Genomic DNA, 27369 nt, shown 5'->3' with positions numbered 1-27369 from the left:
GCAATGCTAATGACAAAAAAAATACATTCCCTTGCCATCCATTCTCTGCCACATAGTCCCTTGGGAAATTTGGTCACCCACTTCCATGGAGTCACTCACCTTCCAAGTTCCTCAGCGTCCCCTATCCTGGGTGATCCATCACTTGGCAAGGCTTCCTCACATCAAAAGGTACAAAAATGAAGGCATATCCCTACCTCAAAACTATCATACTAGAGATAGCATGCTCATGGAAATAAATAGACACTATTGGGTATCGGTGTCCTATAATGACCTTGCTCCTGAAGTGCTTTACCAACATACTTTTACCTATTCCAACTCCTTTTATTGTTGCCGCTAATCCTTGAAAGCCAATTCCAACCACACAAACTAGGTATCTTTCCATGCTTTCCTATATCAATCACGTAATTTCCATTAGAATCAAAATGAATTGAAATAAATTGAAATCATACATCATTTGTAGCTCGTAAATGAGGTACACTTACAATTTTTTTTGCTTCCTATCACAAAAAAAAAATGAGCTCTTTGATCAAATCATTATGTATAAACATATCGAATTCAGTTAGCTCAAAACAAAACCATCATAGATCAAAATCATGAATCACATGCAATCATCATAAACCAAAATCATATATCACATGTAACAATAATAAATCAGAATCATAGATCACATTTAACCATCATAAATCAGAATCATAGATCACATGTAACCATCATAAATCAAAATCATCAATCACATGCATAATAAAACTTAAATAAAATACCATTACTTATCCTTCATTTCGTTCTTTTCTTCTAACTTTGTCCTTTTCATACACACGCTAGGTCGGTTGCCACACCTAGCAACCACCCATTGCCTTTGTCTTTTATTCAACCACATACAGATACCCAATGTAAATCACAAAATATACATCCACACACAGCATACGACACCACACAATTCATACACCTACATGTGATATAAATCACGACACATATACCTACACCCAATGTACAATACAACACAATACATACTCCTACATCTGGTGTAGAACACAACACACATACATACACATAGTATAACAAAACAAATAGACATGTCACGATTCCATGACTACAAAATGCACATATGTAGTACCTCATGTGCACAACATAGCATGTACGACTTGTACACAATACCACATATACACTAGTACCACCTGTACAACATGTACATAGTACCACCTGTAGACAACATCACATGTACATGGTGTAACACCCTTCTCCCAAATTTACCCAAGTTAACTGGTTCATTGGGGTAAACATGTGACAATATGCTACAATGATCTGATTCAACTCCCCATGTCTAGTTAAGGAAGTGGAACCGACACAACACAACCAATTTGACCCTACACACATGTTACACAACCTAGAGGAGCCAACCAACCTTTCCAGGTGACCAACCCCTCAGGAAAATTCAAATTTTACTAACTTAGCACCTCAGTATCTCCCATAAAAATGGGTGTGCAAGTGATTTAGACTGTCTAGTCACTCTCACAATAAGGGCATGCAAATGACTGAAGTCTTTTTCAGCTAGTTCTTAGGTTGTGACACCGAATTCTATGCCACTTTTTAGGGCCAGAACATAGGCCACTTCCCAAAACTCCATGAAACCTTCAAGAATGAAAAATAACATCAAAAAACTGATACAAATGCAAATACTTCAACAAATAATTCATTGGACCCCTACTAGCAATGACAAACATTTCATCAAACATGTCACAAGTATGCATTCTACAGGTCATCATTGTTGGACATTGGATTAAAAAATGCTCTGTGTGTGCTTCCTGACATGGACTAACTGCCTCTCATGGATCCTTATCTCTGGCAATGTGATCATTTACCAACACGTGCAGGTTTTGGTTTGACGACAATCATTATTCCCAACAAGTGGTATCAAAGCATAGGTCATGAGTTTGATACACACTTAGCTCGTGTTAGGGGGGGAGATTGTTGGACAATGGATAAACCACCACTCCTCATGTGTTTTACAACATGGACTAACCACCTCTCATGGATCCTTATCTCTGGCGATGCGATCAGTGACTAACACCTGCGGATTTTGGTCTAGCGACAATCGTGATTCCCAACAATAATAACAAATCTGAACATAGGGGTCTCATACTTATCTAAGAATTGCTAAGAAGAATTGATTCCCTATCACATTAGTTGCATTGTCATCTATTAGGTCACATATTCATTGATCATTCATTTACAAATCAAAACATGATGAGAGGCATACATCATCATTGTCATAAAACATACTCATAGCTAGCATATAAACAAAAAAAATAACAAAGATACAACAACCATAGAATACACATATAAAATAGTAAATTTACATATGAAATACCAAGGAAAGGAACTCTTATTAATGAATGAAAAATCCAACTAGGTTTGGGACTTCCACGAAGCACTTGACCATAAATTGGCTGAACCAAATCTTTCTTTCATCCAATCACCCACGTGCCATATTCCAAGTATGAATGTGGAACTGATAACCAAAACTCAACCAGGGCTGACCGAGGCTACACAACCTCACCCTCATCAATACAACCAGGATTTACCACAATCTACAGTAGATCACTAGGCCCTAAACAAGCATGGATGCCACCCGATTTCTCCACCTACATTGTGAGGCATTTTCATGTGTCCTAGTCTCTAGGCTTTACCATAATCCACATCGGATCCCTAGGCCCTAGTCGAGACTCTAGTCTCTAGGCTTTACCACATATCCCATCCTAGGATACCTAGGCACAATTGAGACTCCACTCTCAAGGATTTACCCTATATCCTTCCATACACCATCCAAGGAATCCTACTCCTATTGGAGAGAATCCACCTTTAGGATTTACTTTATATCTGCCATTGACCGATAGAGGATTCGTAGGACCGCTGAAGTAACAAAAATACATCTTTATCGCCAGCCACAGTTTAGTTCGTGAGTCACTAGGCCATGTATTAATTCTTTTAGAGACCACCTCACTCATCCAGTAGGTTATTTCCTTAATGATTTCTTGATTGGATTTTGAACTGTTGTGAGACTCCACTCAAAACAATCATGAGGTGGCTAAATGGTAAATACAAGTATGCTCCAAAAGGATAGAGGATATTGACAGTGATGTTGTTATGAAAAAAGTCTCTTTAGTCACTAAGAATAAGCTAACGAAATAAGGAAAATAGGGATGCTTAGCATGTGGAAAATAAGGATGCTTTGCATATATTATGACAAGGCACTATAAACTAAATGCAAGGAATAACATACTAAAATATGATAGAATGATCATCTTTGACTCATAGATTTGCAAACAAGAGGCATAAGTTCATTCAGAAAGTAGAAGGATTTTCACAAGGAAATACAAAATATATGTGAGAAGCAACAGACTAAACTAGGATAACAATCATATGCTTTAAGTCAGAAATTTGTAGAACATGCATAGATTCCTCCGCATGTAGCAAAGTAATTTTGATAAGAGAAATTATATAGAAGACCTAACCTATATAAGAGAAATTATATAAAAGAACGTCCCTAAAAGTTTCCAGGAATGTCTCGAGTATGGCTAGCGAGTCCCTTCATCCCCAATGAAATCCATCGCACAAAGGGACATTTTCCTTACTCCCCAAAAAACAAGAACAATGGGTATGATATCAGTTTTTTTTTTTTTTTTTTGTGGGTGGGGGGAATGCAAGAATAGAAAAGGATAATGTCAACCATTTTATCATGAACTTGTAGTCAACATCTTTAGATCCATGTTCAGCTCAATTTTTCTGAAATTTGAAAATGGACAAGCCAAACTAGAAGCAACTAGTTCTAGCACTTATTTGAGCATTTCCAATCAGAATGCACCCATGAAACTAGAATTTATCAGTTTTTCCCAAAACTTCTAGTTCAGGAAAAAAATAATCACACTAGACAGTTTAACCAATTTTGTACCATTGCAGCCCCAAGCCGAGAAAAAGGAAAAAATAAACCTACAAAAAGTCCTAAAACTTCCATAAACCTCATTTCCCATCTATTTAATCATTCCCCCTATATTTTCTTCACAACCTTCTCATTGATCATTTGAGCAGAAAAGAGGGTTGATTAAATAACATTCTTGTGATGATTCATAGTGCTTCTCAATTTGATTCATAGAGTTTCATCCGATGATTTGGAGCACTCAAGATTTGACTGGGGAGTTTCTTGGATCTATTACTAAACCTTATTTGGATTAAGACTTGGAGTATTGATTTGAATATTTGATTGGGGTTATTATTATGTTTTTGGTAATGTTGTAAACATCACGTCAGCAAAAATATCACCAAGAATCAGGAAAATATCACAAAATATAGGCAAATTTAAAAAATACAAAATTATTCGAAGACACAAATAACTGAATTTATGCCCCTCCATCGATGAGTAGGGAAAATAATTTCATGCATCTCATGATAATATCAAGATATTTATATTATTCTCATGTTATTTTCAAGAATGAAAACACTGCACAATTTATTGGCAATAATATCGTTCTAGGGTAAAATTTGTGACATTGCAATAATACCAGGACCATGATAATCACAATGTTTGCAACACTGGTTTTTGGAGCTACTATTTTTCCGATTCCAGATGTTGATTCAATTTGTTCTTGCAATTGATTTAGATCTACTCCTGGAATTGATTCAGAGTGAAGACTTGGAACTTGTAAAGGTATTTACAAATATTCTTCAAACCCTATTTCTCTTAAGATATTTTGTTAAAAAAATCTAGAAAATGTAAGGCTTTATTTGCAAATTATTTATGTGGTAGAAAAAATGCCATGGCTCCCAAACATAAAAAGGATCCTACATGGAACCATTTCCGAATAGTTGGGGATGAAATGGTATGCAACTATTGTCCCATCGAAATTGGTGGGGCAGTGGTTATACATAGACTAAGAGTCGAAACAACACCTAGAAAATATACTATGGAAAATTCAATATTTATCTAAAATCTCATTAAATTATAATATGACATGCAAGCTGCTATTGAAAGCTATAACATGAGGTAAAATATATGCAATAAGAAATAGGAAGAAATGGAAGTGAACATGATAATGAAAAGCATAGTTCTAAAGACTCCACTATTCATCCTACTAGGGATACCTTTAGAATCCCAATCCAGCCAAAAAATGAGGGTGATTATGGCACAAAGAACACAATCCTAACAGGAAAAGATTTGACTCAATCTTTGTATCCAATAGGAAACAACACCCTTAGTTCTTAGCCCACCATTGATAACAAATGGAGGAAGTTGCTTGGGAATGCATGGCTAGATGGTGACATGATGCAAAGATAAATTAAAATCCAAGTTTAGTAGGATACAGATACGGATCTAGACATAGATTTGCCAAACATTTTAAATTCTAGGGTCCATATATAGTAGGAAAATGGCAAGTACAAAAATATTTTGTAATATAATAAAGAGAGATAATTAAAAAAAACAGTCAATAATCAAAACCATTTAGGAATGGCAAGAGTAAAACTACAAGTTTATAACCAAAACCAAAAAAGAAAATTCTAATGCATGCTACTATTAGCCATCCATGCATTATAATTGATAATTTGATAAGTCATAACCACCATTGACTATTGATAATTTTGAAGACCATCTCGGCATGAGAACATCGCAATTCAAAACAATATTTTTGTAAGTAGCATCCACATGTCTATATCAACAGTGAATAAAGGGTTGTCTTGAAGACTATGGAAAGACTAGATAATAGTGTTAGTGAAGTGACCAACATCGTAGGACATAAGGGTAGAATAGACATTGAGAATAAACCTTGAACATGATGATAGATCAAACCTTCTCAAACCTTGACATTGTACGAAACATTAAGTAAAATGATTGGCCTCCAGTTTCTCACCATATCCCTTTCTATTCCTTTACAAATAAGCTTGATCAAATCTACATTTACCTGCTCCCCCATGTGCCTATTTCCAAGGATTTTCAACACACCCCAAGGAAACACTTACATGAATTCAAGACACATTTCTAGCCATTGAAATGGTAATTATAACAAAAAAAACCCAAAATCAAAGTGATTCCCTCCAATAGAAACTAACATTAACAAGTTAACGAATAAATGCACGCAAAACTTCACATTTAACTTCAATGTCACTATAGTTCATTTTTAGGTTAGTCAAATTCTTCTCTTTTAATCAATGCAACAAAGGTAATGACTTTATATTTTAAATGTATACCCTTATGTCAAATTATACAAAAAAATTGTCACAACAAAGCCCAAATTTTGGTTACAAACATCATCTCAAAACAAAAAACATAGAAATACGAGGATTTTTGATGTCAACAAAATTGTGAATTCTATAATTTGAAAATCCAACACCTCTAAATTAAGATTAGCCTAGACAAACGCAATTGCTCACCAAGCCAATCAATACATGATAAAAAATAATTGTTTGCCACTCAATGAAATGCATCTAAACTCCATTTAATGCCATAACATAAATAAAATATGATACCATCATGATATAGAATATATAACTAACAAATTCCCATAAAAATTCTAACGATATAGCATAATATCTCTAGTCCATGAAGCTCCCATATCATGGGAAACATTAACTCAAACAATTTGAACCGAGAAGAAACATGGGAAAACAAAAAAAATATGGAGTACAAATACATTAAAGTGTCATAGAAAAGTTAACAATAATTATTCAACTATAGATCGAATAAATATCATATGATACTTACTTAGGGAGCACCACCAAAAAGATCATCTGGAGTAGATGTACACATCATAACCAAGTCAACATCCTCTGGCTTGACTTTCATCATTTCAAGGGCTCTTCTAGATGAATCTATAGCTAAACCAATTAGTGTTTCATCACTTGCAAAATAAAGTGAGCTTAATGACGTTTTATTCCATGTAAGTGAGGAGGTTTTGGCAGGCCTTTTTTTAGTATCCACAAAAAATATCAATTCTATACTTTCCTTCATCTATTCCTTCCTTTGAGTACAATTATTCAATCCCCATTCTTACACAGTAATCCTTATTTCCTTCCATATGCAATAGTTCCTAATTAAGTGTTCCTTGTAATGATGCTCCCTAATTCTTCATTAAATATAAGATCTAGTACTACTCAGAGTCTCAATATGTAGGGAAAATATGTTTTCAACTTATAGAACTTTAAATGGTCATTCCAGTTAAAATACATTCAACAAATTTGTATTCTTTGTTGTTTCTAAGGCCTTTGGGATTGAAAATACAATACCAAGCCCTATTGGCTAGGGATAAGCTTTCCTAACAGCCTGTTAGTGCTACATACACTCATGTTCCCAACATCAACATCAAGGTTGAGGTGCCTCATTTGATTAATCCATAAAAACTGAAATGATGTGATTTCCTGGTGACAATGTGTTTGTAACAACAATTTCCCAATAACTATGAAACTTGAATATATAATTTTGGTAGCTACCTCACATAGAACTTGTTAGCAATTTGGAATTCCAACATCTCTATCCACTTTCTAGCAAGCAATCACAAAAAATGTATATTTACATAAAATCTTTGGAGGCTTTCTAGCATTAGCTGCAAAAGTAATCAACAAAAAATATTTTACAATAGCTCTATCCATCATCAAATAAGTAAATGACACCTTGAGTGTTATTATAGTGATCCATAGAATTAGAATCTGGTTGTGTTGTAACTAGAAGGAGTGAAGGTGGCACTTAAAATTGCGGGGCACAAAAAGTTTCTTCTGTTATTAGAAAAAGATGATTAGATGCATTATTCCATAATCAGACGATCCTCCAACATCACCATTATTTTCAAACAAAACACCTTCCCATTTGTCTTGTTGCATGTCAGTGCTAATGAAATTTTCTACGAGATTACTGCTACTGGTTTGTTGCAAATTAGAATATGAAAGATGGGGCATGCCACCAATGGGAATGGAAATGGAGACTGTAAATTTCCCATTTCAATCTTATTAGAACCTTTTGTGCCTACTTCCATGACACCACTAGTACTGACCATAGTCAAGTTTACACAGTGAACATTTTCCAAAGAAAATCAATTGCACAAAAGGGAACTTAACTAGATTTGGTGTAATGCATTAAAACCCAAAATCAATGATCCATAATTCAAGCTTTTGTTTAGGAGAACTATGAAAGTGACCAATATCATCATGTCGTACTCTTTGAGAGGTGAGAGAGTTCATATTGGGAAAAATATAATTTGATATTATTGCTCCAATATTCCTTAGCTTACAATCTTGTTTCAATCACAACTTGTTAAGTTTAGGTATGTTCTATGCTTAGAGACATTTATTTAAATTTTCACAGTTACCTCAATATCTTTTCCATATTAGAAATCACATGAGCATTAAAGTAAACTGCAGATAGAACATAAAATAAATCACTGAAGACAAGCCAAGACAAGATGACACAAGATGTGGCACTAGCCACGGAAAAACCCCAATGTGGGGAACCCTTGATCAATTATTCTTATATGTCCTTCAATAGTTCAGTAGAGAGAGAGAGAAAGAGAGATAGTACATTTACAACAAAATTAAACACTTTGACTTATCTAGATAAGAGCATAGATCATCTCTAACAAGATGATACATTAGATCACTTGAAGACATGTTGCTTCAACTGATTCTCCAAGGTGACTCCTTCACCTATCATTGTGTTGCATCTCATCATCATGTTGCACCTCATCGTGCTACATTGTGCTACACCATGCTCCACATGCTTGCTGTCCCATTGTGCCACTACTGCACAATGTCATGGTTTTCTCATTGTGCCACTGCTGCACTATGTCATGGTTGTCCTATTGTGCCACTACTGCACTATGTCATGGTTGTCCCGTTGTGACACTGCTGCACTAACTAGCCATGTACCATACCACTATGTAAATTCACCAATTTGGCTCCCAAAGACTACCCAACAATCTGGTTCAAACTAATCCTCATATAGGATCCAACACCTACAAGAGATGTCATAGGAAACATGCCTTATCTCACTATATTGAGGTCTGATATGTTTGCAGAAAACTAGTTAGGGCTTCCTAATAGTCCTTGTCAGGCGCCTCCAATCAACTCCTAAGGCCTTCTACAAATGTGATCTTCCCTTCTAAGCTTGTTGTTGTAACAATTTTTCCTTAAGGCTAATTCCTAGCCCCAAGACTCTCCAACTAACCCTATGGTTGCTTCAGAATAGGAGTCTCTTGCTGTAGTAGCCACTACCCTAGATCAAAAGAAGACAACCCTCAAACTCATCACAAGTAGCCTAGGTCTCCCTTACACAACTCAAACCTCCTTCTTTGTTGTCTAGCCCTCAAAACAGTCATGAAAAGGCTACAGACTTAGCCTTTTCTCCTCCACTGAGGTGCCTACTAACCTACAGCCTGAACATAAGATCTCCTCTCCAAAATGCGAGTTCTCCTTCTTATGTCTTCTCTAAATCACTCTGTCGAGAATTACCTCGGCCTTCCTAACAGCCAGGTTAGGACAGTGTATGGAATTGATGTGCCATCCCTTATTACCTAAGGCACCCACCCCTCCTTGAGAGTGTGTGTGAGTCTTCTTTAGATTAGTGTAGATAGATCCTTCCTTGAATATGGCTAGGTGTCATGACCTCTTTAGGACAATGTTTAGATCTCTACTCCATAGTTGCGTTGAGTGCTAGATCATCCTCCTTAGGATTGCGGCTAGGGCTTCTACTCTTAGATTTCTCTTCCACTAAAACACAAGAAAAGTGGAGGGAAATCAAGAGAGAAGTGTGTGTGAGAAATGACTCTCAAGTAATCTCCTTTTATACTAAAACATTGAGCACATGTGGGGTTTATTTGGTTGCTAGATGACTTTGACGAATTGTCTTATAACACAATTAATTTCATAACTCCATGAATACTTATCATAATCGGATGATCTTTAGATCAATCCTACACCTGTCGATGAGAGGGATCGAAGAAAAATTTCATCTGCCATAAATAAGATGACCCAAATGGATTTTGGACCTAGTTGCAAATTTTAACACAACTCCACCTACAACAATTAACCCTTCACATGCCAAATGTTTCTAGTTGATATGTTAGGGATGGAAATATTGTGGGGTGAGGAATTTCCTTGTGATGCTTGTCCAAGTTGAGTATTTTGCAACATCGGGTATTAATTAAACCTTTGAGCAGGGACCTGTGAACCTAGAAACAAATGAAAAGCCAAATGTTATTCCAATGAGGATTAGTGAGTGAAGCAGTTATTATGCCTTTCTTATGTTGTAGTTAACATTAGAAGTCAGTTTAGGCATGAATAATTGAATTTTTTTTGCCAAAGGTTCTCCATAAATGGTTCACATGGAATAGATCCAAACCATGACTTAGTGTGCCAAAAGTGTGTTTTATCCCAAATAAGTAACCATGTATGTAATAAATGTGTAAAATTTCACCTTGGACATCAATGCTAGAAGTACTAGACTAGAAAGACAAATAACTTGTTGTTCCTCCATATAATAAATGACTCTAGCAAATGGATTGTATTCTTTTTTATGAATGGATCTCAAAGTCAAAAGAGATCCAATAATTTTTGAAGTTTTTGTTGTAAATTCTGCTATAGACACTTTCGGCAACCATACCAATTAGCATGAATAGCCATGCATAACCTCGAAGCTACACTATTATGCTTATCATGTCATCCACGTATTTTAGATATCAAAAAACTATGCCACTTGTGAGCTTACCATCAATTCTGAGGGTATGCTAAAGATTTTTTTTGAAAACCACTTGTGGGGGTTGAGCCAAACAGTTGGCTACCAGATAATCCCTATAAATTTGAAATTGGTACACATGTTTTTTTCCTACAAGAATTTAACAAATTGAACAATGAAAGGGTAGAAGACTACTATGTATTTCATAGAACATAATTCCCTTGCTTATGCGTATGGGCTCAAACTCCAGTAAATGACTATTGATGGGCTCTAAGAGAATCACACAACCCAGATCCTTCATAAATTATTAGAGTCACTATTTTATTAGATGGTTCTAGTCCAGTCTAACCCTTGACCAGTTTCAATAGCAATTCCAACTTCTAAAACATTGTTTATTTGTCTTGATCAATACATTTGTTGTGCAATTCCTTGAAGCCAATCAAATATTGCATAGCACATATCTTCTTAAATCTCATGGATCTTATAAGCATTATATCTTTTTGTTAGTATTAAAATAACATAAATGCATAGATTCATATATAAATAGGCATTCTAAATGAACAATCTTTGAAAGGAATCCACATTATCATTACCTTCACTCTAGGGTGTTGTATGTTAAAAATTTGGCAAGGTCTTGCAGGCTTCATTGTTGGTTGAATTAAATTTTTTGTCTTTAAATTTGGATTTTGGTTTATTTCTCATATTGTTGAAACATTCAAGAACAATCATGTGAATATATCCACACATGAGAATGTTGTAAACCACACTCCAAACCTTATGCCATAGAAAGACGATGGAATTCATGCCATTAGGCTCCTTTCCTTTCTAGAATCCATTGGAGACACAGGAATAAAAATTAACTAGGACCTGCATATAAATGATGTTTGATTAGAGGGATTCCACCCAATGCCATGCATCAGAAAATGGTGAAATCCCAAGGATGATCCTCAACCAATATTTTCATATAAATGCTGTTTGATCACATAGATTCCATAAATTAGCATGCATTAGACAATGGTGAAATCCCAAGGTTGTTGTAATAGTTACAACCCATACTCAAGGTTTGCATGTATAGAATCAAAATATCACTAATTACTCAGGTTGAGTGATCCAAAATGGTTTTTTGGTAAAGTCAAAGTGGCTACGCAGATTGAAGCCTCTTTCAACTAAGGTTTAATGCTATTGCACTAAACGAATGATACCATAGGCTTGAATCATAAAGCTCTAGTAGAGAATAGATGTGGAAGTGTAGTAAACACTATCATCAGTAGCACACTTCACCTTGTACATCTCCCCAAAATCATAGTTACCTAGTTTGTGTTCATGATTGAACATCAAATTCAAAAAAAATCACCCCATACAAAAATCAATAAAATTCACCATTAAATTAAAATATATCTATATAAAAAACACACATATAATATTTTCAATATAATATATATCAAATAATAAATATATTAAATTTAACATTTATAAAACATGATACATATAACTTAATAATTGAAAAGAAAATATTGACAAGCTTTATTTATTATAGATTCAAAGATATGTTTAGGCCAAATAATTTACGGATATAAAGTCACTAAAGATAAGAATTCAAGAAGATTATGTTGAAAGAACTGGAATGAAATGCAAAAATGTGAGTCTCAATGTATAGCACAAGGTTTCAATAAGTGGCACAAATACAACGTAGTTCATAATCTTGGCAAACTGGAGGAATTTGTTAATGGACAAAAAGTTGCTACCAACAACAAGCATATAGAAAAGGACTTGTCTCACATCATCCCCAATGAAAAGTTTTCAAGAAACAATAAGAACAACCCCTCTTTGACCATAGATCTATCATAGCATGCCAAAGAAATGATAACCTGTCACATGGAATCAACCTCAAAGAAGAAGCCCCTACTGAATCATATCAAAGGAAAGCTACAAAAATTCAATGATGAATACTACTTGTTGAAAGCCATCCAAGGTTCAGAGCTTTCTCCAAAATCTAGGGTAGAGAGACAAAGGGAAGACTACAAGGCTGGAGAAGACATCCACCACCCCATTTCCTTGAAGTGAATGAATAACATGAATAATCTTAGGTCCCCCTCTCTATGAGGGTTTGGTTTATATATTTTATTTATATTGTTCTAATAGCATAGGATTTAGTGGTTAGTAGCCAAGCTATGTACAACACTGGCATGTCTTGCTTCTATCATATTTAGGGGACAACAACCCAACTATACTTAGTATTATTTTCTTTTGAGTATATTATGAGACAATGGAGAAGGGCCCAACACTATTGTTCTAAAACTTGGTCCGACTTGGCTCTATGGGCCAGTTTGGTACCAAATAAGACCTACTCAGCCAAGTAGATGCATGATGACCCCATATAGAATCCAAGAAAAAAATTCACTATTTAATTAAAAAACTAAAAAAAAAAAGCATTAAGCTGATCAAATTTCTATAAAGAGATATCCCATCCCTCTATTTGTCTCACACGTTTCTCACAGAGAATTTGTGAGCATTTCAAGTTTTGGAGCAGAGTTGAAATCTTGAAGAGTAATGTGATGCTTGAGCTTGGTGATAGTTTGGAATTTGTTTGAGGTTGTTTGCAAGGGATGTAGGCAGCCCTAATCAAGAGGCTATAATGTATCCTAAAGCTTGGAGGAGTTGTGGACCAAATTATTGTGCCCACTGCCCATTATTTTCATTTCCAGGCATGTTTTCCCTCTCTTTAAATTGCAAATGTATATGCTCTAGAATTCTTCCCTGTTTTAAATCTTCTTCTCTTCAAAATTCAAATATATGCCTCTTTAAATTACAAATGAAAATCATTTGAAATCTGTCCCTGTTTTGAATTTGATGAGACAATGGAGAAGGGCCCAACACTAGTGCTCTAAAACTTGGTTTGACTTGGCTCAATGGGTTTATTTCATACCAAATAAGCCCAACTTAGCCAAGAAGATGCATCATGAACCCATATAGAATCCAAGAAAAATTCATTATTAAATTAAAAGACTCAAAGAAACAAAGCATTAAACTCAGCAAATTGCTATAAAGACAACTCCCACCCATCTATTTGTCTCACACCTTTCTCACATAGCATTTGTGAGAATTTGGAGTTTTGTCGCAAAGTTGAAATCTTGAAGAGCAATGTGAAGACAATCCACCTCTCTCAAGAAACTACATTGCCAAGGAATGTGACTTTGTAAGTCACACACAATTGAAGAACCACCTAAATTGTAACTGTTGGAAGGTGTAGTTGCAAATATTTGCAAGATATAATCATTACTCTATTGTTCATCTGTTGTCATGTATCCCAAAGGCTTTTCCAAAATCTTCATGAATGGACTATTGCCTTTAATGTTGTCATCCAAGGAAGACTTTTTACTGTTATCTACAACACCTGCACCAGCTAAAGTTGTATCTTCATAATCAGAGACAAGTGAAGTTCCTCCCATAGAACCAATGTTTTGGGCATCTATAGTCATTTGAAGTTTGTATTGCAACATATGGTCAAGTATGAGCAATAACACAGTCACCCACTTGGGAACTAAAACTTTTTCCCCTGTCAGGTTATTTGGCATAAAAAATTTCAATAAGTCCAATGTATACCAACAAGTCCATTCTTGGCTCCTATATCTCTAGTATTGTTGTCTTCACTCAAAACTAATGCCAAAATATGAGAAATAGTTGATAATGGACTAGTGCCTTTTTCAGATCCATCCACCTTACAAAGCTTTAGTTGTTGAATAAGAAGGGAAACAACTCTCAGAAGGTATTGGCCTTTGTTTCAGTTGCAAAAAGTCACAATCAAATTAGTCATGGAAAAAGCAATCACATCTGTACTTTGCAACAGATTCATACATGTAGTTAAGATATCCTCAATGGGAGGATTTTCTAGAGGCTTCTCTTCATAAGAAACATCTCTTCCTTTTTCATTGGCATTGTCTTTATGACCCTCAGAAATACCCAGTGACAAGGCAAGAGCTTTGGCAAGTTCATCACCTTCTTGCATTGTCTCCTCAAGATGACTAAAGAGCCACTCCATAGTCAATTCAACAATATTTGTTTCAACACACCTCAATGCTTCCTCTGCCTTGGACCTTGGAAATCAAATTTCAACCATCATAGAAATGGAAGCCTCGTCAGGTGGATGATGTCTAAATCGTTGACCTATGCTTCTAGGAATACTATTTCTTCTTCCTTTAACATCACTTATGGCGGTGTATACATGGGTAATAATGGAAATAACAAAGGTAACCAAAGATGGACTACAATGACAAAACATTGGATTGCTCTAGATAGGTATAACAACATTGATAACTTGAGCTTGTAGAGTGCAGACAAAAGCCTTTGGATCCCTTAGAATAGTGATAAAGCCTCCAACAAATGGTTGCACTAACTATGATGCAGAGGGCACAATTAACAACGAAGAAGAATTCACAAGGTATTCCAAAATCTTGCAAGAGCTTTGTAATGTCTCTAACAACCAAGGTACATGGTCTAGCTTGTCATTTCTGTTTCCATTCCTTGTTGTGACATAAATGATATTGTCCACATAGAATGACTCGTTGCTTCAAAAGTAGTCAAAAGAATTTTAATTGTACCATGAGCATAGAAATAATTCACCACTGTTGTATTTCACATTCGCTTATGGTTGTCATATATAACTATTGTCATGTCATCCACAACTTTCCTAGGGTAGTGACACTTTGAAGAAAGTGATGACTCAAACTCAGATGAGCTACAGTTCTCATCCACATCAATATCGTCATGAAATGTTTTTACAAGAGTAACCACCACACTTCAAGCATCAAGTGTGCTATGGTGCTATCAAAGCCTCCTAAATCCCTAAAGGTGGTTTCAGTAGGAATCTTTCCATGACCTCTATGTTAAGAATAAGGGTGACTAGCAGTCCCTTTATGCCATATGTGGAAAGCAATGGGATGAAGTGGTTTCAGGATATTTCATGTTGATGGCCTCTGTTTTAATAATCTGTCATTGTCCATGCTAGTGACACCCTTTATCTAGTCTCTTCATTCCTTTGATGTTTGAGAGGTGGAGCTATCAACCAAGTAGGCCTTGAAGGTCCTTGTAGGGCACATTGTCTATTAGTAACTACAACTTGCATTATTGGGGTAATCATCTATGGTTTGGGTTTAAAAAAAAGGTTACAAGGGACTTGTTAGAGTCTCTATAGAAGCAGTGCAATCTCCCTAGTATCTTGTATCCAATGGGGCACTTGAAACATGAAGTGCTCTTTAGTCTCCACCTCCTAGAAGGAGGAGTGTCGACAAATATTGTTCTCTTAGGGAATCTAATGATACATATCTTGAAATGTAAATGGTGGGAGCGTGATCTTAGTTGATGATGGGAATCTTGAGTCCATGGGATTAGTGCCTTCATATGTAGTTGGAAAAACAATTGACTGTTAAGTTGTGAAAAATTCTTAGCATAAAATGCTAGCTTAGATCTAAGACATTGTGAGGGAGAAAACTAAATGATTATAATGTACTGGCATTAGATGTCCTCCTTGATTCATTCATTATTCTATGCCTTGGGGGGGATAATTTAAGGGAACCTATAAAGTAGGGAGCCAATAAATGGATATAATGGAAAAATGAAGAAAAAAAGTGGCCTCAAAGTCTCAATATTTCCTTCGACCAGAATGACCCAAGGAGACGAGATCTTTATAGGAAAGGAATGGAGAGCCAGATATGGATCTCTCTCTTCCAACTCAAGGTAGAGTCTCAAAGGGCCCAAAAGATAACCTCTACACCAAATTATTTTATGGGTTGTTCCCTAGTATTAAAAATAAGTTAGAGTTTCTTCTATTTCCTCCTCGAAGCATTTTATGCAAAATTGCAAATTCGTTAATATTGAAGCCAAGTGATATAAGACCATTACATTCTTTTGGATGATGGGAATTTTGTACTCATTTTCTTTCTACTAATTACTCAACCCAACAATATTGGGTAGAACAAAGGAGAAAACAATTCCATATCCTCTACACACTGTGTGAAGAAGAAATATGGAACCTATTATCACTCATAATTTTCCTTAGAAGTTATCAGAAGAATGAAGAAACCGAGGTAACCACAAACAAATCTTTTAAGTATAGGCTCTAGCCAACCTATGACTCAGAGAGGGCTATCTCTATATAATTTAGCTTTGTTTCTTAAGGGATTTTAGGCTAGTTCTTAAAGTTCAGGGGGGTTTTCGATTTGTATTGCAAGTTGGATGGTGGAATCATTAAGTAGATGGATAGAATGATGTCTCTAGTTGTTGGGCTATGGAGTCAAAGAAGGGAAGTAGAACTGAGATTAAATCATTAAAGGGAGTGTTCAATGGGAAAGCTAGCAAAGTGAATTACAGGTCTTTAAATCGTATGGGTGAAATGATGTTAACTCGAGTTGAAGGGAACTTAAGAATCCTCCAACCAGGATTAAAAGGAAGAAAAGAGAAGGATCATGAGCAAAGGGTGGTTAAGAATCATTTACTATAGACCAGAGGGAAACTTCCTAAACTAAGGAGCAATCAAGAATTCCTTAACTTAGACAATTTGCAGAAAACATAAAAATGCATAATAGTTAAAACAGAGTGTAGTGAAGCAAGTTATGAGATATTATTCCATGTTATTGCATTTAGATTTCAGATACATTCAATATTATGGAAAAAACTTTTAAAGAAAGTGACAACAAAAAAGGAGATACTTGTTTGTATTTCGCAATACACATGAATCCAATGAAATGTCTTTGCTTTATTTGATAATCCAACTTGTTGGTCCAACAATGATACAGTAGCTTATAGTCTTTGATGAAGAAAACTATAGAAATGTTTAAGAATCCACACCACATACTTCGAATTGTGAAGTATATATACAAAAAATTATTACAAAATATCTCAAAACAACTTGAGATTTATTTGAGGAAATAAAAATATCTTCTAGCAAGAAGATAGAGACAGCTGGTGAACTGTTTCTTGTTGTCCCCTTTATTGTGGTTGTGCTGGCTTTTTCAGTTGAATTAGAACCTTTTAAGCTCAGTGATAGTTGTGGCATTTTTACGCTAGAGCCTTCTTTACTTTGATCTTTCATCTAATACTGTTTGACCCTATTGCCTCGTTTTCATCTGTTTACCAGGTTGACTTCATATTTACTGTGGGGTAATTTTTAGCTATTAATTCATCACAGTAAGTCAGTCATAGTTTCCCACCATTCTGCATTTGGTAATTTCACATTTAACATCCTCCTGTAAATCTCATCAGCCTTGGTATATTTAGCAAAATTTTGCTTGGTGAGAAAAAGATGTTTGATTTCATGTTCTAGGAAAAACAAGTTTTCAAAAGTGTCATACAAGACATTCCCTGTTGGTAACACCTTTATGGATGAAGAGTTGGCTTGTTCTTTAGCCAATTGTCTGAGTCTATTGCCATAGTCCAATTGTGTCATGATTTTATCATTGATGACCATAGGATTGGGCAGACCTTTCTCCCTCAAAATTTGGAATTTAGCAATAAACCCGTCAATGGCTACCTACATATTGTGGCATTTTTCTTCCAAATTAAGCATAAGGTTCCTTTTAGAAAGGACCTTCCTTATTTCCAAAATAGTTGCAGTTCAGTCTTCAATGTTTAGCTCATGTAGCTCATATCTATTTTTGCTATTTAGGAAGTGGATGAGTCTATTGGCATCCTCTGGTTTATCCCCCAACTCCTCCTTTACATTTTGGATAGCTTCAATAGCTACCTTTACTATCTTTGTTTGCTCAAAAATGACCTAGGTCGATGGCCAAATATCATTGAGAGAGTCAATGATATTGGCCCACATCATTTCTTTGGTTTGTCCAAGTGGCTTCTCCAATGTTAAATCCTTCTCTAGGATTTTGACTTTGTCACCCATTCTCTGGGCCTTCTGGGTCTCTTGTTTTTGTTGGAGTTAGGCTATTTTGAAATTAGTTTCCAACATTACCACCTTTTCCTTTATATTTTTCATCTCTGTATCCTGGATAGACATCTTTTCTTTGGCTTTGACAAGTTCTGCTGCTTTCTCTCCTAATGCACCTGCTATTGATGTAGATTCTGTTGTTGCTGGCAAGGTTGTTGCAAGTGAAGTTGTATGTACCAAAGATGCTGCTAGTGTGGATGGCATTGCTGTTTTGACTGTGGTGATAACATTTGTTGAAGAGGTGGCCACATCTGCCTATTTTAATTGGATCAAAGCATCCAATTCCTTTTCAATCTATTTTAGTTGATCATTCAATTTCAAGACTAAGTCCATGAGTTTTTCATGCCCCTACTGGGCTTGTAGGACTTCCAGTGTTTGTGGATGCTGTAGCTGAGGTATTTTTAGCTATTTCTTCAATGCAACTATGTCATCATTCTTCTTTCTAATAAGCTATTCTGCAACTTTTATATCCTTGGGATCATGTCCCAATTCAATTACTAAGTCCTCTAAGGACTTGATCTTGGTATCCTTGGCCTGTGAAGAGGCCTTCTCTAATTGGAATTGAGCTGAGATGTTATTCAAGGAGTTCTGTAGTTGGTGGACAGCTATGGCCTTTCCTGTCAATGTGGAGTATATCATCTTCCCTATTTGTTTGTGTAGCTCAATCTAGTCTATGGGATGGATATCCCTTGCCAGTACTTCAAAATCCACTTTCTTGAAATCTGATGTTGTTCTTGGCTATTGGGCTGTAATCTGCAGCTTCCCCTCCTTAATTTAAAAGGCTGACATTAGCCTTGTTTGATTGGTAGGGGTGAGCTTCAGGTATTGAGCATAAGTTTGGGCTTTAAGCCTCTCATTTCTAGCCTTGATATCTTTATATCTTTCCTCGATATCTTGGTCTTTGTCTGCAGGAATTTCGAAGGAAGATACTTCCACACTGAGTTTTCTTTCCAACATCTGTGTTTGTGATGTGGAAGGTTCTTGCATGCCTCCCATTGGGGTGGCAGGCCTACTTCTTTCTTCTTTTGTATTGGTGATCTCAACTGAGTCTTCTATCAATTCTTGCTCAGAGGTTGGATTTAGCCTTTGTATTTTGTTTGATTCATATTTTAAATGAGAGGTGGCCATTCGTGTAGTGGAATCCCCTTCTCTATTTCTTTTTGGGATCTTCTCCTCATTTTGAGGAGTTTGCATGATTGGAGGAGTACTAATAGTAGTCTTCGGTTCTTCGGGTACCTGCAGAAAAGAGTTGTCATCAAGCTACTTTTATAAATCAATAAGAGCATTCTCAACATCTACTCTGGTGCTATCTTGGTCTACTAGGGTACCCTCCACCCATTCTGCCTGGTTTGCATAAGCTTCTATTTCAGGTATGGGATGGTGGATGAAAGGTCCCAGCTTGACATTTTGTCTCTTCTTTGTTATAAATTCCAAAGGATCATATCTCCAGGAAAAACTTCTCTGGAACTTCATATTTTGTAGTATCAAATGTGCCTCTTTGTCATCCTCTCTAGAGTTGCATATGAAGGGGCCTAGTTGGTCTTTTATTTTGAAATTGGCCTTCTTCTTATCATTGACAAAGTTTACTTCATTTGCATTGATAATTTGTCTACAGTATTCTAATGCAAACAACCTCATTGGGAGGTATCTTGGCAACTTGTATGATGCAATCATGCAACCATATATCTTGATTTTTGTGTGGTTCTGGTAAAGGTACTAGTCACCCGCTTTGCTCTGATTTGACAGTTGAAGGACTCTCTTTATCTCTGGACTAATTCTTAGAGGAGGGTTTCCAGTCAACATTGTCATGACTAGGTGTACAAATAAATCAATGAAATCAGAGTAAGAATATGGAGATTTGTATTGATGGATCAATGTGGTCCAAAAAATGACTAACCTAGGGTGACCCTTGGTATCAAGCTTTTGAAGGGTGAATGGGAACTTCTCTGATTGATAGTATAAGAAAATATGGTATAAAACTGAGGAGTACTTGAAAACCCTTTCATTGCCCATTCTTGTGAAATGCTCATGCATTATGTCAGCTATGAATGTGGCAAAGTCATAAATGGTTGCAGGAGGCTCTCCTGGGGTATAAATGGACATGAAAGCCAGGATAATTTCATCAATGAACTCACCTGTGGAGTAACGTAAGACACGAGATATCATGGCTACAATTTTCCGGCCCCATGAAGAAAATATAACAAATACATATGGGAGGGAGTCCTTAGGGATGTGTTTCTCTTCTATGATGAAGGTCTGGAATAGTTGGGCCATTTTTCCAGAGCTGAGTTTTGGGTATAAGTACAATAGGTCTCCAATTGAGAGGGGAGTTAGGTTTGGCCCTAGTTGGAGCTGCAACATTTCATTGATGGATTCAACAGTAGTGGTGAAAAGGACCTTATGGTCATGAGACATGATGGTTTTGTCACTGGGGACATAGCAAGCATAGCACATATGCACAATTTCAAGAAAAATGTGGACTTGGGGGAACTAGTACTTGGGAAAATTTGACTCCTAAAGGCCAATTTCATGAGCATCATTTAGGAACTTATCCCTACTCTGGCAATGTACTTTGAGCATGAGCTCTATGACAATGGTATCTTTTATTTGGAAGTCTATGTCAGCCAGGGGAAGGTGGTCTAGGTTTAAATGAGGTGTAGTGATGGGCCTCACATCCATTGTAATTAGGGCAACCATACTTAGTTCTTGTGGATTTGAGTGTGGGGAGGAATTCAAAGTTTTTAGGGCAAAGGTGTTCTGCAGTGGTTTATGGCTCACAGTGTTAAACTTTTAGGTAAATTTGATATTTTTACTTAATTACCAGTGTTATGAGGGTGAATTGACTTTGAATTTGATAATTGAGTTTGAATTCCATGGTTAAATACCTAGAATTTGGGCGAAATTGACTGGAAATGGGTGGTCGATGGCAGCTACAGAGTTCCGTACAGTACTAGTACAGATCGGTGAATGAGCTAGACTGTCTGTAGTGTATGTGGAGCAATGGCGGAGGTTTGTGAGCAATTAGGCCATTTACAGTGGTCACAATGACTTTCTAAGCTCTCAAAGGCAATGTTACACAATAATTTGTCACCATTGGTCACTGTCCCTGTTACCCATTTCCCGTACTTTGGAGGACTCATTCCGGGACTTGTGAGAAGTGACATAACTTAAAAACACTTGCATTATGTTCCCCTCAGTATGGACTTCATGTGTCCTGAAGACACCTCCTGCAAAATATCCCTAAAAAGTGCCCTTTTTCCATTAGCACGGGTCCAAAATGTATTACCCGTGCCAATAAAGGAGATCCTCAGAAGAAGGTGCGCCCATTGGCACTCTGTCTTAGAGTAACACCCGCGCCAACCAAGTTTGGAAAAGATTTTTAAAAAACGCGCGCCCGGATTTTTTTTCCCTTCAAGCCATGAAGTCTTTTGAAAATAAAGTTGATCTTCTAGATGTCGAGACTCATCATCTATCCTTTACATCTATCCACAGTGGCTTTTTGGAGATAATGCCAATCCATAATGGGTGTCTTGATGCATTGTATCTCTTCCCCTTCTCCATCTATAAAAGTCTGTCCTCATGCATTTGACAAGATAGTTTTTGAGTAGTGGTGATAATGCTAGTAGTGATAACGCTTGTCTTGAGTGATAGTAAGAGTCTTGGAGCATAGGGAGGTTATGTTGCCAGAAGTCTGAGCTGTGTATCCATGATCAAAGAGAGAGAAAGGTCTATTGCAAGGCATATGTAGCTGCTCGCCCAGCCAGAGGAGAGATTCAACGTCAGAACATTGGTTGTATTTTTCTCTGTCGATTATTCATTAATAGACGACTATTATTATGGTTCCGATCTTATCGTCCATTATGATAATGATTGATCTATATATTTTCTGACCGATATATAGTTTTATTTAGTGGATTTTATGCTTGTATTCACTTCGTTCTTTGCATGTGCAGGTATCCATTCGTGGAGATCGTGAGGATTGTGACCTGCCGGAGCAAGGGAATGGGAGTATCAACTCGTCTACGACACTAGCGTTGGACTCCAGGTTGGTTCTCATAATCCACTTTCATTTGCAACTAGGAACTTGCATGGTAGAATTGATTGATTGTTGCTAGACCCATTTTGGGCTAGTGGGATCGCCTCTGTCCGTAGAGGGGATTTACCTCTCCAACAATTTGGCGACTCCGCTGGGGAGCTATTTGTTGTTTGATTCATAAACCTTGGACGGAGCTTGAAGTACGGCCAGGTAGCCTTCGAAACGCTATTGCTTTGCATTAGTGAAGTAGATCAACGCCACTTCAGTCAATCTTCGGTTTGGTTTACGAACCGAACAGTTTGGAGTTTGTCTTGCATTTTGGTTTTCTCTTGCTTGCTTGCGTAAATGAGCTTTCTGGGTTGGTTTTAAAGTGGTTTCATGCTGTTTGATCTGTCTGAATACTGTCGACCGGACCCTGGACTGCTTGATTTATTTTTTAAACCAACAAACTTTATTAGCGCGTTTTTCTTCCTGACAGTCGCGCCAGTTGGCGCAGGTTGCACAAAAGCAACTCGCGCTAATTCCTTAATAGCGCGAGTTACAGGCTGACAGTCGCGCCAGTCCTGTGAACTTTGCCAGTTTGTTTGTTGGAAGCTTTTTAAACTCAGATTTCTGTATTTTTACATCCTTTTCAGCTGCTGGAATGTGTCAGAACTCTGTGTGACTGGTTTGTTACCTTTATCCTTCGGTTGTTTGCCTTTTTCCATCGATCTTATATCTCAGCCCTAGAGCATCTAGTGGCTTGGTACTTCGAGCCTTCCGTGGGAGTTTTGGTTCTTTGATTGTCCAGTCAACTCTTTGGTTGTTTTCTGCACTTGTCTAGTGGTTGACAAAACCTTTTACTGTGTGCTTCGAGCAATCCATTTGTTGATCGTTTGGATTTCACTTGACTTCGTTTTGAGCTTAAATCATATAGTTCATTGAGGTCTTTGTGAGGTTTTTGACAGATTGTCTTGGTGTTTCAGACTTGGTTCTACTTGCATTGAGTGAAGTTGTCTGTTTACTTTTGTGATCATCTCTCGAAACTTGTTTAAATGCATTATGCCATTTTAAAAAGGAAAAAACAAATGATCTTTTTTGCATTACATTAGTTAGCATTTTTCATTGTTATTGGCAATTAGTCGCTTTTTAAGAAAAGAAAAGAAAAAAAGTTTCATTTATTGCTATTAGATGCATTAGGACCTTTGTTGATTGTTTGGTGATCATTTTGTTTGGTTGAAAATCTCAACTCTTCTGTAGTTAGCATTCATTGAACGGAATGATATATTTTGGCATATAGTTTGCATTTAGGAAATTCTGAGAGATCACATACGGTAGGACCTAAAAACTGAAACCTAATTGAAGATCAACTATAAAATGAACTGAATGAATCTAACAACGCATTGGAACTTAACGAAAACATTCTAGAGGTTTAGGCTAGAGACGTGTTCCGGCGTCGTTAAACCTAGTCACTATTGTTTCACATTACGGTTGGGTGATTCCACCTTTTGTGACTTGATAGTGGTCTAGCAGATTTGTGCTCCCACGTACCGTCGAGTATATGTGGAGACCCCACTAGGTTATCATCCTTTATCCATAGGAAGCCGTGTCTGCCGCCTTGCGAGCCGTAACACACCGAACACAGCATTCGGGAAGATTGACTGCAGTACGGAAAGTCCTTGGTTCTCATACGATTGCCAAGGTGTATAAGCAGTTTTACAGATTGCCTGGTAAACCCTTTGCCTAGAGTCTCCAGAGTAGTCACTTTTGATCCTTTTCGGACTCCTTAAAAGAAAAGGTGCCAGTGAGCGTCTTGTCACTTCGTGCTCATTAAACATTCGGAGGAGACTAGAGTCATATTTTCGTCCTTTTCTCGACTCTTCAAACATGAAAAGGTCAAGTTCAGTTCCTATGTCTTAAAATTTATTCGGCCACGATACACATTTACACGGTTAGATTTTGTTTGCGTTAGTTTGAGTAGGGTTTTTTCTCGTTAGATTCCCTAGGATTTTGTGCAGGTCCATCCTGGCAGAATTACCAATTTCGTCTTCCGAGATACCGGTTGTGAGTGAAACTCTTTCTATTGTTCCGAGTATACAACCGCTCAATTCTCATGCTCCAAGCGACGAGACTTACGAGTTTCATTGGAACCCTGTTTGGGAACCTTCCAAGGACGGTATCCCTTTTTGGTAATACACTTCTTCTCGTGTTCCAACCCCACCATTTTCTTCCGACATGGAGGACATATCCCCTACTTCGACTGACGAATCTGTTGCGACGAGCGGTGAAATTCCCACCGCAACGGAATCTACATTTGTTAGTAGCACTCCTACTGCTGGGAGACTACCTCCGGGCTATAAAGTAATAAGCAATGTTATGTCTTCTCCCTTTACGAGTTCTATTTGGTCACAACTCACTTTTTCCACCACGAAACCTTTTACTCCACAAAGTCGCAGTACATCTGTTACCTCAATCACAATCACTCCAATGGTATGTATGGCTTCTTCGACTCCTATTTTTAGTCGACCTTCGGCCTCTTTATTTGGAGTCTTTGATCCTACATCAAACGTCCCACCTGAGGGGCCATACGATCAGTATGTACCACATCCTGGTGGGCCTTTTGCGTCTCAACCGACTGTTGAGATTTCAGTTCCGCTGTCAATTGATTGGGGTCCCACCTCTTATCATGGTGGCCAAGCATTGTCTGCGCAATCCCAAAGACCAGCTCATCAAGACCTACAAGGACAATCCTTTCAAGGAAACCCTTTCGCCTCTGGTGGTCCATTTTTCACCTCTCATTCCCAACCTACTGGTAACTCAGGTCAATCTTCTGTTCAACAAATCCAACCTGGTATCCAGCAAGGTTATCCTACTAGACAAATTGGTCAATCATTTGTTAACCCAAATCAACCCAATGTCCAGTATGGTCCAATATCTGGACAAGCTGTTCAACCACCTGGTCAGCCCACCGTCCAGTATAATCAACCTTCTGGGCAAGTCGGTCAGCCTCAACCCCAATTAGGCCAACCAACTGCCTAGCCCACTCAGCGATCTGGTCCATTAGGACAACCTTCGGCTGTGCAACAACAACTCCACTCTCAGTATCCGCAAGGTCATCCTTCTGGCCAGATAATCCAACCGACAGGAAATCCTTCTGGCGCTGCTCAATCCGGTTTTTTTCCCCAAGCTGGACCCCAAACCCCATCCGGTCTTCAAATGCAAGTTGGAGTTCAATCCCAACCAGTCTATCAAACTCAGCCTGTTTCTCAAACTCAGTTTGGAGTCCAGCCACCATATGGTTACCAGCAACCTCAAGGACAACCTTTGTTTGCCCCATATCAAAATTATCAACAACTGCAGGCGAATCCCTTCCAGAATTATCCGCAACCATATGGCGCTCCTGCAGGACCGTTTGGTAATCCATGGAACGCTGGGGGGCAGAACCCAAATCCCTACGGACAAAACCCTATGGGGCCAAATCCGTCCGGACCAAGCCCATGGGGGCAGCCGCCAGTTGGTTGGAACCCTGGTGCTCCATCCTACCAGCAGCCCCAGATGTCCTTCAATCCTCAGTTACCTTTCTTAGTGACTTTAGAGTTACCGGATGTGTCCAAACTGACCAATGATCCTATTCTCCATAACTCGTATTGGCCTCCGGTTCCAACGAAAATTCCTAGTGACTGTCCAAAATTTGATGGTAAAGATAATGAAGATCCACAAGCTCATGTCATGACTTATCACCTGTGGTGTTCATCCAATTCATGGCTTGATGATTCAATTCAGCTTCGCCTTTTTCAAAGGACTCTCACTGGCTCTGCAGCTAAGTGGTATATTGAGCTCAATCGCGGATCCTTTCAGAATTTCAACTCGTTGGCTATGGCATTCCTCACTCATTTTCAGTTGCCCATTCGATATGAAACGGGTACGCACCTCCTCACATCCTTAAGACAGACAACAGCTACGCATATCTCTGATCACATCCATGAATGGAGACGGTGTAGACGTATGATCAAATTTTGGATTCCTGACCAACTTCTTACCGATTGGTTTACGACTTCGTTCGTTCCTCCAATAGCTCGGGACATTGCCATGGGGGCGTGTGTCACTGAAGAGTAAGCTATCGCGCGCGCTCAGTACCTTGACTTGGTTTATTCTTAGTCAGGTACATTGTATGATTATCTGCCTGACGCCCCCAGACCAGGAACCTCCAAAGCCTGCCAACTCCAACTGTTGACGGTATTATTGGTTCTGTTAATTCGTCCTCAAAGAAAAATTCCGCGAACCCTGGGAAGCAAAAATCAAATGCTTCGAATGAACCTACTTCTCAGGTAACGCCCACTTCGAATATTACTTCCGAGGTCAATGCCGTCCAGTCCACCACGGCAGACAAAGCCTCGAAAGGAAAGAAGAAAGGGAAAGCGAAGAGTAAGCCAGATCAACCTAAATAGGACTCCCCTAAACCTCCGCCCGAGGAAGGTGCCAAACGCAAACCCAAGTATCCTTGTCTTATCTGTGATGAAGATCACTATACCAAAGACTGCCCTCGGTGGTCTGAAGTTAGTCGTTTGTTGAAAGGCGCTCCCGGGATTCCTGTGGTGCTCAAAGAACCCTTTCCCTCACAGCAAACTCAAATGGTGACTGACCCCTCTCAACCTCCCTCTTCCTTTAGTTCTCAAGTGTTTATGGCTGGAACGATACCGGTCAATATCA

This window comes from Pinus tabuliformis, chromosome 3_2 (genome assembly GCF_031772625.1).
Source record: "Pinus tabuliformis cultivar Carrire ecotype Pingquan chromosome 3_2, CPIR1, whole genome shotgun sequence".
Lineage (NCBI taxonomy): Eukaryota > Viridiplantae > Streptophyta > Pinopsida > Pinales > Pinaceae > Pinus > Pinus tabuliformis.
The sequence above is the reverse complement of the archived record's forward strand: the minus strand, read 5'-3'. Positions refer to the sequence as shown.